The sequence below is a fragment of the Bos javanicus genome, chromosome 2 (assembly GCF_032452875.1).
Source record: "Bos javanicus breed banteng chromosome 2, ARS-OSU_banteng_1.0, whole genome shotgun sequence".
Classification (NCBI taxonomy): domain Eukaryota; kingdom Metazoa; phylum Chordata; class Mammalia; order Artiodactyla; family Bovidae; genus Bos; species Bos javanicus.
The window spans coordinates 72313854-72330470 of record NC_083869.1 but is presented as its reverse complement, the minus strand read 5'-3'; positions in this window follow the sequence as shown (position 1 = coordinate 72330470).

The window sequence follows — 16617 nt, the reverse complement described above, 5'->3', positions numbered from 1 at the left end:
AGGAATCTGGTTTTCCTTCTAAGCTCTGTGTTTGGTGAATTATTCCTGCAGTGCCTGACATTGTGCATAGCCTGGGGCAGATGTGGAACCCACCCATCTCAGCAAGTCTGGAGTTAGCTCACACCCAGCCAGGACTCCCTGGGAGGCTGAGCAGGGGAGCCACAGGACGGGATTGGGGTCTTTAAAAGATCTCCCTGCCTGCCCAATGGATAGAGGGCAAGAGTGGGCTTGGGGGAGCTGTCCAGGGCCACGGCACCATCCCAGACAGAGGTGATAGGGACAAGCAGACCAAGTCAAAAATATAGTTTAGATGGAGCTGGGGAGGAAGCAGGGACTGAGCCAAAACCCAGCCTCTGTGATGATCTCCCCAAGATGCTGAAGGAGGTAAGAGGCACTTGGGGATCCTGAATCTGTGGGGAAAGTTAACCAGAACTTCTGAAGTTTCCCTGGTGGCTCAGACGGCAAAGCATCTGCCTGCAATGCTGGAGACCCGGGTTCGATCCCTAGTCTGGGAAGATCCTCCAGAGAAGGAAATGGCAACCCAGTTTCTTTTCCAGTACTCTTGCCTGGAAAATCCCATGGACGAAGGAGGCTGGTAGGCTACAGTCCATGAGGTTGCAAAGAGTCGGACACAACTGAACAACTTCACTTTCACTTTCTGAAGAGTTAAAGATGGGCACTTTGCAAGCCTAACCGAAAGATGCTGGCTTTTGTGGGTTCTGGTCCCAGCTGTGTGAGCTTGGGTAAGTGACTTTGCCTCTCTGAGACTCAGTTTTCTCACCTTTGAACAGGGTGGAGTTGTGACAGAGGGCCCCATACTTGCCCGCCCAAGGAAAGCTCAGCTGTGTGTTCAGTCCCCTGATGCATGTCAGCCTGGGGGCTCCATGCTGGGCTGTAGGGGCTTCTGGAGTAGCAGCCTTCTCATCCTGCCCAGCGGGGCTGGTCTGCTCAGACTCAGCAGGTGAAATCAGATGCCCAGACGGTGCTTCCAGGAGCTTCTCAAAGTCTCCCCACCCTTTAACCTCACATTGCCACTGTAGGCATTGCCCCAGGGTAATGACCTGAAGCAATTTCCTCCCAGAATAATGGTGAGAAATCAGAAATAGCAGGTGTTCCCCACCGGGAGATGGTGACACACGTGTGAAATGGGCTCTGGATAGAATACTGTGTGGGTATTAAACCTGGTGTTTGCACTGAATTTCTCATCTGAAGGGGAAACCCTTCTGATAAGATGTTAGGTCTGAGGGCTGGAACCCAGCGACCTCTACAGAGGTAGTGAAGAACCTGGACTTGGAGGTCCCACTGACTTCAAGTTTAATCCCTTCTCTGCCTTTTTCTTAGTATGTGTGGGCTTGGGTTTTTCAACCTCTTCAAGCTCCAGCTTGTCCAGACACTGCCTTCCTCCCAAAGGCTGCAGTGGGTAAAGGAACGATGCGGGAAACTTGCTGCTGCTTGCTGCTTAGTCGCTTCAGTTGTGTCTGACTCTGTGAGACCCTATGGACTGTAGCCTACCAGGTTCCTCTGTCCATGGAATTCTCCAGGCAAGAGTACTGGAGTGGGCTGCCATGCCCTCCTCCAGGAAATCTTCCCAACCCAGGGATTGAACCCTGATCTCCCGCATTGCAGGCAGATTCTTTACCATCTGAGCCACCAGGGAAGCCCTTTCTTTTAAAGTGAACCCAAATAACTTTAACCTTGCTTCACAACTATTTTTGGTGGAGGCATCCCAGGCTAGGCCTGACGCCATGGATCCATATGAAGTCTAGCGAGAGGATGTGAGTGATTCAGAGTGCCCACCTGCACACCCGCCTCGAGACCCAAGGCCCTGAGCGCTGGCAGGAGCCAGCACCCCCTCCCACGGAGGAGATGGGTCCCAGGAAGGAAATGAGTCATGCATCCTGGGCACCTTTGTTTTCTCATCTGAAGCGTGGAGGAGGGGTGGGTGAGGGAATGGTTGGGGGTGGAAGCAGCCCTCTTGATGGGTGCCTGCCTGCTGCTTGCCTGGATGACTAACCATACCAAAGCACCCCCAGGCCCTCTGGTCGTAACAGGTGGGCGGCAGGAGCTGCCAGGCCAGCCCCCTGACTCATGAACAATGGTTCCTTTCCACAAACCTCTTCTACGCAGGCCAGCTAGCTCTGCCTGAAGACAGAAATTCCTTTCCACAAGCACGTTCCCAGCATGGGGAATACTGCCCCCCTGCACCTCGTCCCCACCCCCCAGCAGAATGTCCCTCATTTGGGAGACTCCTTCCTCAGATACCACTGTGTCCTTTGACAGCTGTGTCCCTACTGCCACTGGAGAAAGATGGTAAATTGCATTACACCCAGGGTCTTGCCCACACGCTGAGGGAACCATAGCAGCAGAAGGAATGATGGGAATTTAAGGTACGTGGCAGACGGAGGTTGGCAGGGGGCAATCTGTTGAAGAACGTGAGGGAGCTGTCTTGGCAACAGCAGTTGCCTCCCCTGCCCTGGCTCCCAGACACGGAAGAGCCAGGCGAGCTGGAGGGCCTCCTCCGGAAGCAGTGCTCTTCTGTCCATTATACTCGGGCACAGGGCACTGGGAGCCACCTCCTAAGCTACAGGACCTAGAAGACTGCATGGTGGACTTGACCCTGGTTGACTCCTGAGCCTGAAAGCCCCCTCCCCACCCTTCCCCTGCTTCACCCCAGTATCCTGACCCCAGCCTGACAGAGCAGACACAACTTCTCCTGGGTCTCTCTGGGGCTATCTGGGGGTTCACCCTGACATCCTGAGGAGCCCTGGAGTCTCAGGGACCCTGGGGGAAGAGAGATGGGCAGACAAGTGGAGTGGGGCATGGGCTGTCCCCACCCAGCCCCACACCCCCTCCCCCACCACCAAATGGTCCAGTCATGCATTTCTTCTACCCATCAAGTAGGATTTCAATGGGAGAGATGACGGGAAGCGAATTCCAGATGGTGGGCAGGCCCAGGCAGAGGTTCAGGGGTCAGACAGGGCAAGCTGTGTTCCAGGTAAAGTGAGGAGACCAGCCTGACCAGAACAGAGGATTCGGGAGTGGGAACTCGGTGATGGGAAAGGAGGTCCAGGTGGAGTGGAGGAGAGGAAAGGCTTTATCTCTGCATCTGAGCTGTTCCTGCCACCTCCTCCCCCTTGCCCTCAGGGGCCCTGCCCCTGTGCTACCTGCCCCTTCGGGCGGCAGGAGTGGTGTTTGTGGAACTTCTTAATATCCTCTTCTGGGCACACAGCAGCGTTTCACCTGCTCCCCAGCGGGGTTGACTGCGTGATAAGAAATCCAGGAAGTTCAACACACTTGGAGTGCTTGGACATCACTGTGGTCCATGCCAGAATAAACAGGGCCTGGCACAGGGCTACAAGGTCCTATCCCAGGGCAAACACTGCCCTCTGCCAAATAGGGAATTGTTTTTGCAAATGCAGGGTATGTGCTTGGTGGGTGGGAGGGAAGTTCCACCAAGACCCTGGACCATTCACCCCACCCAGATGCTGACATCTGTTCTGACCAACCCTGTACCAAGGCGACTTTGTGAGGGGGCGGGGAGGGAGACCCTCATGGCCACGAGTGGAAGATGCAAATTTTACTGCAAAAAAACCCAAAAACAAAGAAGAAGAAGAATGAGTAATCTTCCTGCAGTCTCCCAGTGCTGCCAACAATTAAAGATCATTTCACTTGATCTTAAAGGGCTCTGGTGGGGAGGGTGGGGGATGGGAAAACTGAGGAGCAGGTGCATAGTTCAGTTCACTTCAGTCGCTCAGTCGTGTCCGACTCTTTGCGACCCCATGAATGGCAGCATGCCAGGCCTCCCTGTCCATCACCAACTTTCAGAGTTCACTCAGACTCACGTCCATTGAGTCAGTGATGCCATCCAGCCATCTCATCCTCTGTCGTCCCCTTCTCCTCCTGCCCCCAGTCCCTCCCAGCATCAGAGTCTTTTCCAATGAGTCAACTCTTCCATGAGGTGGCCAGAGTACTGGAGTTTCAGCTTTGGCATCATTCCTTCCAAAGAAATCCCAGGGCTGATCTCCTTCAGAATGGATTGGTTGGATCTCCTTGCAGTCCAAGGGACTCTCAAGAGTCTTCTCCAACACCACAGTTCAAAAGCATCAATTCTTTGGTGCTCAGCTTTCTTCACAGTCCAACTCTCACATCCATACATGACCACAGGAAAAACCATAGCCTTGACTAGACGAACCTTGTTGGCAAAGTAATGTCTCTGCTTTTGAATATGCTATCTAGGTTGGTCATAACTTTCCTTCCAAGGAGTAAGCGTCTTTTAATTCCATGGCTGCAGTCACCATCTGCAGTGATTTTGGAGCCCCCACAAAATAAAGTCTGACACTGTTTCCACTGTTTCTCCATCTATTTCCCATGAAGTGATGGGACCGGATGCCATGACCTTCGTTTTCTGAATGTTGAGTTTTTTTTTTTTTTCAGGAGTTCAACACTACCTTTTATTTTAAAAACAAATTTTTTTCTTGAAAAATTCTATGGATCCTATAGATTATTGCATTCTAAAACATTTAAGAGTTAACCAAGGCATAAATTTTAAGATAGTGCATTTTAACAAAATAACATCACATCATTTAAAGTAACAGTTATATTTTTGGTAAGTAAAATGTTATATATTTGCTTAATGCATTACAGGGATAATGAAAATGAATGAACTACACCTCCATACATTGTATCACTGTGGATAAATCTAATTATCATAGCTTTGAGTAAGGAGTATTTCAAGAATACCAAATATCATTTATACAAAGTTTAGAAAAATATAATAATCAATATATTATCTAGGGATATCAAGATTAAAAAGCAAAAGAATGGTAAACACAAAATCAGAAGAGTGGTTATCCTTGGGAGGAAGATGGTATCATGCAGAGGGGTGCCCAAGACTTATGTATAAAGATTTCTTTCCTAATCTAGTGATGGGTACATGGGTATTGGTTTTTATTTCTACATAAAATATGGTATATTCTTTTATATGCATAAAACACCTTATAATAATTTTTTATTGTGGTAAACTATATGTATTCTTAAAATTTAGCATTTTAACCATTTTTAAGTACATTTACAATTCAGTGGTATGAAGTATATTCATACTGTTGCACAACTATCTGCCTCTGAAACTGTTTTTAAAAAACAGAGTTTATATTTTAGAGCAGTTTTAGGTACACAGTAAAATTGAGTGGAAGATACAGAGATAGCCCTAAACTCCCTACTCCCAAACATGCAAGCTTGACCATTATCAACATTCTCCACCAGAGAGGTGTATTTCTTATAACTGAATTACATTCAGTTCAGTTCAGTTCAGTCGCCCAGCCAGTGTCCAGCTGTCTGCAACACCATGGACCGAAGCACAGCAGGGCTCCCTGTCTATCACCAACCCCCAGAGCCTGCTCAAACTCATGTCCATGGAGTCCACAACACCATCCAACCATCTTGTCATCCGTCATCCTGTTCTACTGCCCTCAATCTTTTCCAGCATCAGGGTCCTATCCAACGTGTCAGCTCCTCACATTAGGTGGCCAAAACACTAGAGACTCCGCCTCAGCATCAGTTTTTCCAATGAATATTCAAGACCGATCTCCCCTAAAATTGACTGGTCTAATCTCTTGATCTCCTTGCAGTCCACGAGACCCCCAAGAGTCCCCTCCAACACCACAGCCCAAAAGCAACAATTCTCCGGCACTCAGCCCTCTGTATCCATACATCCATACATGACCACCGGAAAAACCATAGCCCCGACCAGACAGACCTCTGCTGGCAAAGCAATGCCCCCGCTCTCCAATATGCTGTCCAGGTTGGTCACAGCCCCCCCTCCAAGAAGCAAGCATCTTCCAATTCCATGGCTGCTGTCACCATCCGCAGTGATCCTTGGAACCCAAGAAAATATAGTCTCCACTGCTTCCATTGTTTCCCCATCTATTTGCCACAAAGTAAAGGGACTGGGAGTACGTCAAGGCTGTATATTGTCACCCTGAGTATTTAACTTATATGCAGAGTACATCATGAGACACGCTGGACTGGAAGAAGCACAAGGAGAATCAAGATTGCTGGGAGAAATATCAACAACCTCAGATATGCAGATGACACGACCCTTATGGCAGAAAGTGAAGAGGAACTAAAGAGCCTCTTGATGAAAGTGAAAGAGGAGAGTGAAAAAGTTGGCTTAAAACTCAACATTCAAAAAACAAAGATCATGGCATCCAGTCCCATCACTTCATGGCAAATAGATGGAGAAACAATAGAAACAGTGACAGATTTTATTTTCTTGGGCTCCAAAATCATTGCAAATGGTGACTGCAGCCATGAAATTGAAAGACGCTTGATCCTTGGAAGAAAAACGATGATCAACCTAGACAGCACATTAAAAAGCAGAGATATTACTTTGCTGACAAAGGTCCGTCTAGTCAAAGCTATGGTTTTTCCAGTGGTCATGTGTGGATGTGAGAGTTGGACTATAAAGAAAGCTGAGCACCCTTCTCCTTCTGCCCCCAATCCCTCCCAGCATCAGAGTCTTTTCCAATGAGTCAACTCTTCGCATGAGGTGGACAAAGTATTGGGAGTTTCAGCTTTAGCATCATTCCTTCCAAAGACATCCCAGGGCTGATCTGTTTCAGAATGGACTGGTTGGATCTCCTTGCAGTCCAAGGGACTCTCAAGAGTCTTCTCCAACACCACAGTTCAAAAGCATCAATTCTTCGGTGCTCAGCCTTCTTCACAGTCCAACTCTCACATCCATACATGACCACAGGAAAAACCATAGCCTTGACTAGACACACCTTTGTTGGCAAAGTAATGTCTCTGCTTTTGAATATGCTATCTAGGTTGGTCATAACTTTCCTTCCAAGGAGTAAGCGTCTTTTAATTTCATGGCTGCAGTCACCATCTGCAGTGATTTTGGAGCCCAGAAAAATAAAGTCTGACACTGTTTCCACTGTTTCCCCATCTATTTCCCATGAAGTGGTGGGGCTGGATGCCATGATCTTCGTTTTCTGAATATTGAGCTTTAGGCCAACTTTTTCACTCTCCTCTTTCACTTTCATCAAGAGGCTAGAGGTGCAAGGTAGCCTGAAAGCAAAGAAAGCCCAGACTTTAGCATTATGCCTGGCTGGATTGACAGTGAGGCTCTACCCTGTGCCCCAGGCCAGTCCTCTGGGCTCTAGAAGCCTCCATTTCCTCATAGAAAAATGAAGATTGAAGTCCCCACCCTTAAGGCGCAGGAGATTGCTTTAAGATAAGAGCCTTGAGCATACACTATGGAAAACATCATGGAGGTTCTTCAAAAAACTCAAAAAAGGGTTGCCATATGATCCAGAAATCCCACTCCTGGGCAGATATCTGGATAAAACTGCAATTTGAAAAGATAAATGCACCCCAATATTCATAGCAGCACTATTCACAATAGCCAAGACGTGGAAACAGCCCAAATGTCCATCGATAAATGAATGGATAAAGAGGATGAGGTACATATATACAATGGAATATTGCTCAGCCATAAAGAATGAAATAATGCCATTTGCAACAACGGATGGACCTAGAGATTATCATACTAAGTGAAGTAAGATGACCATGTGAACCCGCTGAGTCATGACCGACTCTTTGCAACCCCACGGACTGTAACCTGCCAGGCTCCTCTGTCCATGGGGTTTTACAGGCAAGAGTACTGGAGTGGGTTGCCATTTCCTTCTCCAGGGGATCTTCCCAACCCAGGGATGGAAAGGTTTGGAACATCCCCTGGAAAAGGGAAAGGCTACCCACTCCAGTATTCTGGCCTGGAGAATTCCATGGACTGTACAGAATGACTGAACAAGTGAAGTAAGATAGAGAAAGACAAATATAATATCACTTACATATGGAATCTAAACTATGACACAAATGAACGTATCTATGAAACAGACTCACAGACACAGACTTGTGGTTGCCGAGGAGGAGGACAGGATCAGGAGTTTGGGATTAGCAGATGCTAACTGTAATAGAAACGAAAAGGCCCTATACCGTATAGCACAGGAAACTATATTCAGTATCCTGTAATAAGCCATAAGGGAAAAGAATATGAAAAAAGAACTTGAAAAAAGAGAGATAAGAGCCTTGAAGGGCCTCTGCCATACCCCGACCTGTATAGACTCTCAGTAAAGCAGGTTCCTGTCTTACGTCTAGGCTTCACAACAGCTGGGGACGCAGCAGCCCTCCAGCACCCCACAGGTGGGCCAAACAAACAGAAGATTACCTTCATGGCTGCTGAAAAACACGGCATGCAAGAAAACCCATTTGCCTGTGACCACACACTCTGCTGTACGATGTCCACATGAGTGTGAGCAGCTCAGGCATGCGGGCCTGGTTCCAGCTGCTGCGTCATCCATCCAAGGCAGCTCCTTTGTAAACTGCAATAAAGCCATTTAATATGAATGATGAAATCTATGCCCTACAGTGCTCGTTATTAATGGGAAATAAATGTATTTCAGGTAACAAAATAGTGAGTAATGTGGGCAATAAATACATCAGGCAAACCTGGCCAGTGGAGAGACTGATGGATGCGGCATTCTCTGCCCCACGCCAGCCCTGGAGAAAGAGCCAGGCTCTCACAGCAGTGAGTCACCTTCAGAGAAAGCAGAGGGTACAAACCATGGCCCAGCTCTCGAGGGTGGCGCTGAGACGGTAAGCCTCACGTTGTGGGCTACTGCCATGTCCCAGAGCTTTTCCATGACTGATGACTTCAAAAGTCTCTCCGTTAACCCTGATCCAGAACACATACCATCCTCCTTGACTGACAGTCCCCTGTTTATGGTGCCCCTGAGATCTGCAGCCAACCTTCATGCCCAACACCCAGACAAGGCCACCAAACAGACTCCGACAGGCCCTTGTTTGCGCTATCGCCTTTGCCTGGAGTAACTGTCTTCTCAAGGTACCACCTCCTCTGTGAAGCAGGAGACTCATCAGAGCTCCCAGGGTCAGGAGAGCCTGGGTTCGCTGTTGTAATGAATAGCCCCCAAGTCCTAACAGTTTTGGACAGTCAGCTCGAGGACCCAGGTTGCCAGCAAAATCACCATTTTGTCCTTTGATTGGCTGGTGGCAGGGGAAGAGGAAAGCCAGGAGGCCAAGCTTCAGAGGAAAGAAAGGCGTCTCCTGACCTCACCTTGCTTCGGCCAGAATTAGAGCCACATGGCCACCTAACTACAGGGGCACGCATTCTCCGGTGTTCATGTTCCTTCCCTATTGCTGTCGTAACAAATTAATATACAAAGTTAGTGGCTGCGAATAACACACAATTATTCTCTTCCAGTTCTGGAGTTCCAAAGTCCAAAATGAGTCTCAAGGGCTTTGTCAAGGTGCCAGCAGGGCTGAGTTCTTTCGAAGGTTCTGGAGGCAACTATGAATACATGCCTCAGCCTGTGGCCCCTTCCTTCTATGTGTGAAGCCAGCAAATAACCTCTTCACTTTGACCTCCTGCCCTCCTATAAAGGACCCTTTTGTCCACAAGGATAATCTCAAAATCCTTAACTCAGTCACGCCCTTTTGTCACAGAGGGCAACACTGACAGATTGGGAGGATTAACACGTGGCTGTCTTTAAGGGGCCATTCATTCTTCCATCTACCACAGAGTTCCAGAAACCCGAGCGAGGACCCAGGATTTTGTGGGCATATAGAATTGCCTCTGCTATTCAGTTCTCCTCTCCGGTCATTGCTCACTTGGCCTCTCAAGCAGTGGATGAACTTTGTCAGGGCAGCCGCTGGCCACAAGCATCCCTGCCCAGCAGGTGCCTGGCACACAGCAGGGGCCTGGGAAAGTCTGCGGGGAGGGAGGGAGAGAGGAAAATATGAACAAACTTGGCAACACCAGGAAGTGTGTGAGGACAGAAAAACGTGTGAGAGAAAGTGGGCGGATACTCAGGAATCTAGAGGCAGTCAGGGCATGCAGAGCCATCACCCATCACAGAAGGAAGCTCCCTGCAGCGGAGGGTTCAGAGTGAAGCCCAGGCCCTTCAAGCCCAGATGCAGAGGGATGGTGAAGCCGGGTGAGTGGGAAGGGCTGGGAAAGAAAGTGCGGGAAGAGCAGGAGGCCGGAAGCCTCATCTGGACCAGGCACAGCGCTGACACGGACAGCATCTTTTTAAATTTCCACATCCACCTTGCACGCAACATAGTGTAGACCCAAGGACTGAGACTCCGGAAGGACATGGCCCTGATCCAAGTTCACACTGCTGGATGGTGGCTGGGTAGGAAGGAATTTACAGCCCTGTTTGTTTGGTTCCAAAAGGAGCTGCCATCCCAGGACATTTAGCTCCTGCCAAGCCTGGTCACCCTGGCAGTGGGCTCAGCGTCCCCACCTCTTAAAGTCTCAGGTTCTTTATCTGGAAAGGGAGGGGTGGGGCTGGGTGATCTCCAGTCCCCTTTCAGCTCCAACCTCTTCGAGGACTGGGGCAGATCTTGGAAATCAGATGGGCTTCCTGGAGGGGATGGGGGTCTGAACTTCCTCCCACTGACAACAGGCACACAGTTCCTTTTATGTTGCCAAGAGACAGTCCAGGGCCAGGAGGGAGAGGCCCATGGCAGAGATGACTCCATGCCCCAAAAATGAGAACCACAGCAGCCCACAGGATTGTGCAAGCTGCCTGCGAGGCTGCCAGTGGGCCCTGGCCTGCAGGAAGGCTGTTCACACTCCGAGTGTGTGCTTGCAGTTCATTTCATCGGCCGAGGGCACAGGTCTTAGGACTGCAGGAGCAGCAGTGTGGGCCCCACAGGGGCAGCTTTATCCCAGACACCAGACACCCATGAGTTCACTCACGCATTCACTCATTCACTTGTGTGCTCCCGCCTTCCCTCATTCATCCTTTGAGGGCTTGCCAGGCATTGTGCAAGGCCCTGGGGAGACGGAGGTAAACAAGACAGTGTCCTGATGAGTCTCCAGGGCCCAAGAACCTCGAAGAACAGTGAGCACTAAATATAGACACTGACCCTCCCAGCAGGGTCGGTGCAACAGTAAACATACGTGCCTAGAGCTCAGGGAACACAAGGCAGGAGACTTTGTTATCTTCCTATGGAAACTATTTAACTACTAGCTTAAAAAAAGAATCAAAACAAGATTATCACTCTGTACTCCATTGTCTCTAAAAACCTTTTGCCTCATGAGTGTATGTATGTGATAATGTCACATCCAAAATTTCCTTTTAATTCCACTGGATACCTTGTATGAAAATCAACCTCAGTCGTTTTCAGAATTCCCTGTCTCCCGGGGCCATGCAAAGGCCCTGGGGTTTGGACAGCCTGCCACATACCAAAAAGGGTGCCCAGAGATACCTGCCTCCCCCCTCCCCCCACCCCCTGCCATGCCAAGGGCATGCTCATTGTTATCCAATGACTGCTGCTGTGTGCCAGGCTGGGACATCAGGACCCTCAGGCCTGTCTGTAATTCCAGTTTCCCCAGACAGTGAGCTTTGGGATATTATGCCACGTCCTGGGGTGCTGCTGTGGAGGGCACCCAGGTCCTCTCACTGGGACTTAGGGCCCCTTGCCTCTTCCTGCTCACAGCTCTCCTCCTACCCTTTATTGGGACTGTGTGCATGTTTTCTTTTTTTATCTTTTTTTCACCTAGTACAGGAAAAGACGTTGCCTTCACGTAGCATTTGGTTGGGTTCTACAAATGCCCCTGGGACTAGGGACTAGGAAGTGGTCTGGCTACAAATCTGGGACTTAGGGAAAAAACAAGCAAAATGCAAATTCATAGTTCAACAAATTATCTTTCTTGCACAAAGTTTTCTGTCTACTTTTGTTTATCATTCCATGAGGATATGTTTCTAAAAGTTCAGCTGAAAGACCAGCATGTTTTACAGGATAGTTTTCAAGTTACTTGTCTAAAGGTTTGTAACAGTTCCCCCTCCCACAAGCAGAGTGTGAGCATTGTCCATTTTACTACATCATCACCAGCATCAAATGCTCAAAAAATTGTTAACAATTTTAGAAACGAAAAGATTTTATTTTCAATATTTTTTGCATTTTATTGTTATTCATGCTGCTCCCTGATGTTAGAAGTATGATTTTATTTTTGATATTCCAAAAATGTCTGGGGAAGGGTGGGTGAATAGACCTTCGGGGTGCCTCAGAGTTTACTAACATCACTTCTAAAGAGTCCTTTCAGATGTCTTTCTCTACCTGGGCACCTCCCCCACCTTGCCTGCCTGGGAAATTCCAATTGGCGCTTCCAAATCCTACGCACATCTCCCTGCCTCCAGGAACTTCCCACGTGCTCTCCAGGGAGTGTGGCATGCTCTTCCTGTGGGCTGCCCAAGAGTCCAGATCATTCACCCCAGGGCCTTACACCACTGGCTGGTGCCACACGGTGGGGTGAGGGTCGGGGAGCAAACGTGTGTGCTGTGGGCCTCACCAAGACTTGGCTTTCTCTGCAGCAGAAAGAATCATGCTGATAGCTTGGGGTTGGAGTGGGCCTGAGACAAGACAAAAATCTAGAAAGTACCCAGCAAGCACTTGGCACTTGGTGCATGTTTAGTGAATTTCATCTATTACATTGTTATTATTAATACTATTATTCTCCTCCCTGCTCTGAAAGGCAAGGGAGTGGCTTTTATCTCTCCATCTCTGGTTGCCAGCCCAGAATGTCAAAGTAAATCAGTTAAACTGCGTATTGAGTAAGCATTTCTCTGCCCTTGGCACCAGCTTCTCGCCTGTAAGACTGGGATGTGAGTGGCACTATCTCCTCTGGCAGGCAACCAACTGGATGACTTGACACACTTCCCTCACTCCACCCCCTCCACTCACCCTTGCCTGCCCGGCTGGAGGCTGGAGAAGTAGAGTCAAGGAGAAGTAGAGTCAAGAGTTTGCATCCCCAGCATCCTTTGCTGGCAGAAGTAGTCACATGACCCATTTCTGGCCAATGAGACACCAACAGGGAGCTGAGAAGACCCTCTATTTCCTGATGGAGCTCAGGCAGCCATCTTGCCACCATGAGGCAAGAAGTAGGCCCATGCTAAGGATGATGAGCCAAAAGCTGGAATGATCCCAGTCCTCTCTACCATCATCAGTGGCTGGGCAAAACCAGCAGTCACCCATTTCCAGAATCTTGATATGTTAGAAAACTAAACCTCCAATGTACAGTACATTGAGTTTGCTAAGTGAAGCCAAGCACATTTCTGATGCCTATGAGCTTGCTTTAAGGCGCTCATCAAATATAACATCTCTTCTCTGCCTTTTCTCTTTCTTTCCTTGCCTACAAAAATGAAAGCCAAGGAACCCAGGAAGACACCACGTGTTTGAGCCAAGGGCCTGATGCTAAGAGGACCACTGACCCGCATAACAGAATCTGAGGTTTCCCACCTTCTCTACCCTAGAGTGGGGCCAGGAGCCACATATGCCCTGGCTGCCCAGACAAGAAAGCAAGACCTGGGGTGCAGCCAGGAGAGGGCAGAGGGAAAGACCCACAGGCACAGGCCTGCAACCAGTGGGATACTCAGCGCTCACCCCCTGGGAGGGCCTACCTGAGTCCCCGCAGCCTAGAGGTCTGCTGTCTGTCAGTGACAAGGGAGGCAGGAGGGGCACCCCAATCACAGACTCACCCAGACTCCCCTGCTCCTCGCAGGGGTTGGAGGGCCTGCCTTTTGTCAACCCCCAGGAACTAATGTTTATTGAGTATCTACTATGTATCATGTTCCTCTTTTCATCTTCATGAGAGCCCTTTGTTATCAAACTTCTCATCCCCATTTATAAAGGAGAAAACCAACTGTCAGGGAGGCCTAGTAGCCTCCCAAGGACTCACATCTAGGAAGCGGGGGGAGTGCAGGTTTTTTCCCAGAGATAACAACCCGCAAGGGGATTATGTTGTTGCAGAGAGCGAGTGGGTGTCTTCACTGTGTCCCTGGCAGGTGCTAGTCAGCCCCAGCTGACGGCATTGTCTGGCCTTCCCCTGGGGACACCTTGCCTGCTCCACAGGCACCTGGCTCCAGCTCCCACAGTTGGAGCTCTCCCTCTCTCATCATTGGAGACGGCAATGGCACCCCACCCCAGTACTCTTGCCTGGAAAATCCCATGGACGGAGGAGCCTGGTAAGCTGCAGCCCATGGGGTCGCTAAGAGTCGGACATGACTGAGCGACTTCACTTTCACTTTTCACTTTCATGCATTGGAGAAGGAAATGGCAACCCACTCCAGTGTTCTTGCCTGGAGAATCCCAGGGACTTCGGAGGCTGGTGGGCTACCGTCTATGGGGTGGCACAGAGTGGGACAAGACTGAAGTGAGTTAGCAGCAGCAGCAGCTCCCTCATCATAAATCACTATCCCTGGAGAAGGGCTCAGGCCTAGTAGATGCTGTCTTCACCCCTGCCTTGAGGATGAGGAAACTGAGGCTCAGTAGCAGGGACACCAGCCGGCCCTGCCTGGGCGCTGCCGGCAGAAGCGCGGGGAGGGGAGGCCGGGGTAGTTTCCAGGTGAAGGTCAGGCCTCCAGAAACACGTGGTTTCTGCCCCGCTTTCCTCCCCCACGCTTGGCCCTGCAAATTGGCTTTGACCTTCCCTGCCCTGCCTTTGAGCTTCTCCCCATTCAACCGGAAACCACAAAGGGAAGAGGAGGGGTTGGGAGAGGGCAGGCCCCTCCCAGCCGGGCAGCCCCGCCCCTGCGGCCCGAGCCTCAGGTCTGTTTGCACAGTTGGGGCACAAGCTGGTCACCCCACCTCGGGCAGAAAGGCACCACGAGGTCATCCGTTTACTCTGGGCTTAGCGGCTCCCAGCAGGAGCTCTTTTCCTCCAAGATGAAAAGAAAGCAGACGCTCTGTCAGGTAAACAGGCGACATTGTTCCCCAAGATGGCAGGGCCCCTTTGTGGGACCAGCTTGTGAGGTCAGTGGGTCCCTGATACAGGAGAGAGCCTCTTGAAGTGGAGGCTGTGGCTGGAGGGCAGTGGGCCTCAGTGTGTAATATATGTATAACTGAATCACTGTGCAAAAGCCCGGAAATGAACACAACAGTGTAAATCAACTATACTAAAATTAAAGAAAAAAAGATTACTTTCCATACTGCAAAATATAAAAGAAAATATATATATATTTGAGTGTGGTTAGAGGCTCGGCAGATCCCTGGCTCCCCTGTACCCTCCTTGCACTCAGAGCCCTTGCCTCTGTTGATGCAAACAAGTTGACATGGAGTCAGGTCTCACAGACAGTGAAACCAAGGCATGGACGAGGGACCCAGGAGCTGGTGGCTGGAAGGAAACTGGTCTAACCTCTCCCTCTTCAAATGGGGAATAACAAGATGAGAGAACTGCTGGGGCATGACTTTAGCTGCTTCTCTGGTGCCTCTGGCCCATACAGGGAAGCGCTTGGGCGTCATAACCATCCCCAGCAACAAACTGTTGAGTTTCATGGATTCTTGGAATATTTACACGGCTGAACAGACAGCACTGGTCATGGCTGCACCTGGGCCTTCCCACATTTATGTGACAAGGCATCACTCTTGGAAGACACAGTATGGAGGCCTCACCCACAAGCATGTGTGGGAGTCAGGACACCCTAGTTTCAGCCGCCCTCCCTTGACCACAGTTTTCTTGTCCATCAAAGAAGACGTAAGATTCTCATTAGTTATCTATTTTATACAAGTATGTGTGCGTGCGTGTGTGTGTGAGACTTAGTCGTGTCCAGCTCTTTGTGGCCCCATGGACTGTAGCCCATTAGGTGCCTCCATCCATGGAATTTTCCAGACAAGACTACTGGAGCAGGTTGCCATTTCCTACTCCAGGGGATCTTCCTGACCCAGGGATTGAACCCCGAGTCTCTTGCATCTCCTGCATTGGCAGGCGGATTCTTTATCACTGTGCCACCTGGGAAGCCCCATTTTTATACATAGTAGTGTGTATATATCAATCCCAGTCTTTCAATTTATCCCACCCACTCCTTTCTCCCTTTGGTATCTATACATTTTTTTTTCTACGTCTGTCTCTATTTCTGCTTTGCAAATATGTTCCTCTGTACTATTTTTTCTAGATTCCACATATGTGTTAATATATGAGAACCTACTGTATAGCGGCAAATAAAAAGGTACAATCTGTAGGACATATATAAAATTAACCTTAAAAGTGCATTCCAATGTACACTAAGTACAGATAAATGGGCTTCCCTGGTGGCTCAGATGGTAAAGAATCTGCCTACAATGTAGGAGACCTGGGTTAGATCCCTGGGTCAGGAAGATCCCCTGGAAAAGGGAATGGCTACCCACTCCAGTATTCTTGCTTGGAGAATTCCATGGACAGAGGAGCCTGGTGAACTACAGTCCATGGAGTCTCAAGGAGTCGGACACAACTGAGTGACCAACACTTTCACTTTCACAAACAAATACTGTTTGATTCCACTTATATGAGGTATCTAGAATAGTCCAATTTGTAGAGTCCAATTGGTAGATGCCAGAGGCTGGGGAATGAGGAGTTAGTGTTTAATGGAGACACAGTTTCAGTTTAGGAAGGTGAAAAATTTGGGAGATGGGTGATGGTGAGAGTCGCACAACAATGTGGATGTACTTGGTGCCAGTGAAATGTACAGTTGAGTATGGGTTAAATAGTATATTTTGTGTTATGTGACTTTTACCACAACTTTAAAAAAACATTAAAAAAAGAATATGTAAGAT